We start from the raw sequence: 1,800 nt of genomic DNA on the forward strand, positions 1-1,800 counted from the left end.
AGGTTGTCAAACTCGCGATTCCAGTGTCGACTCGGTTAGGGGTGCATAAAACTCGTATCGTAAACTCGTACGATCGAGTTTACAGATAATCCAAAAAAGAGTTATAAAATGTCAAATAATATATATTTGATCATAACTTTATAAGAACAATCACTATTTCACATATCTAATAAAAAAGCATAAACATAGTTATCAACAACATGTTTTCACATATAAAAAAAGACTAAACATGAAAATTTAACATGAAAAGATATGAAATTTTCAAAATTTATGTTTCAACATCAAGTTACAAAATGACAAATTTAAAATTTCATACAAAAATAGTCCAATAGATATACCAAATAAGTTTCCATTGTCCAAATTTGATAAAAGGAAACATCAAACAAAGATTTTCTTTATTTATTGAGTTTACTGAGTTTGACCGAGTTGACTCGTGAGTTTACCGAGTTTACCGAGTTGACTCACGAGTTTACGAGTTTACAAGGGGGGCCCGATTTTAAGCTGATTCAACACGGAATTGAAATAATAGTAAACTCGTAAACTCGCCGAGTCGACTCGCGATTTTGACAACCTTGTTCATGACCAACATGCTTGTTATTTTGCTTTGAATGTATGTTTTTAAAAATCATATACTAAACAGAGTGTAACTTGCTCATTTTGAATTCATTATATATGTATACTTTTTTATGCTGTGAATCTACTAATTAATTTCTATTAAGTTGCAAATGTATAAATTAGTGCTTCCGAAGCAGCACAGAACTTTTAACGAGTGACTAGTTAAACAACTTTTTTCAGTAATCCATATGTTTAATTTTTGTGTGATAAAATTATTATCTCATTACCAGTCAAGTGAGGTATATAGGTCTTTGAACTGTGTTGCATACTCATCAACTTCATGCTTGCAACTTATGTTTTTATTTCCTTCTTTTATTTTTAGCCATACAGGTCTTTAAATTTCCTCGTCTATATTTTTTCTTGTGCATCAAAATCCTTTTCTTGATGTTTTGACATGACGAAATTTATACTTTTGGTGAAACAGATAAGAAAATATTTGAGCGATTATCAAAAAAATTCAATGTTCGATGATGCCCTTCATCCAATTTGGAACTTTTTCACTACGAAGAAGAAAAAGAGTATTCCAATAGAATTTGCAGTGCTAATTCAAAAAATTTTGACTTTTTTTTATTTTTTTATATATTCTAAATATTATTTAGAGTATCATTATCATTTTAAATAGAAAAAATTATTCCTTTTTTTTTGGAACTCTAGTTGCTTAGATAGTATTGTTTCGTATAAAAATTTTTTATCTTCAAATTCTTATTCATTTTGTAAAAATTATAATTTATCAAACTTTAAAAATTAAATATATTATTATGTCATGACTCAAAAATTATAATTTCGGACCGACTCTTATCAACTCCCAAATCAGTCTCTCCATTCCTCCCTCCGTGTGCGTTGCTTGCGATCTCCTACAGTCCCGTTCCCCCATTCCACGTTCCCCCATTCCATGCATGCGTACCTCCAGTCGGTCCGTTAATAATCAAAAATTGATTTAGATTACTGTGTTCAATCATGCATATTTATGATTGTTTCTATAATGATTGAGATCGTATATTTATTATTATCATGTTTGTCATAACGCAGGCGCTGGTAGTCCAGAAGTGAGAAGACGATCGACCTCAGGGATTCGGAGCTCCCTGGCGGCATCCTGGGTGAAGCTCATGAGTCATGACGCCATCGGAGACGATGCAGGCGTCGTCGTTAAGGCGGCGCAGGAGGTCGAGAAACAGCGGGAGTGAG

This window comes from Curcuma longa, chromosome 2 (genome assembly GCF_044706935.1).
Source record: "Curcuma longa cultivar G26 ecotype Majalengka, Jawa Barat chromosome 2, ITB_CL_G26_1.1, whole genome shotgun sequence".
Taxonomy (NCBI): Eukaryota; Viridiplantae; Streptophyta; class Magnoliopsida; order Zingiberales; family Zingiberaceae; genus Curcuma; species Curcuma longa.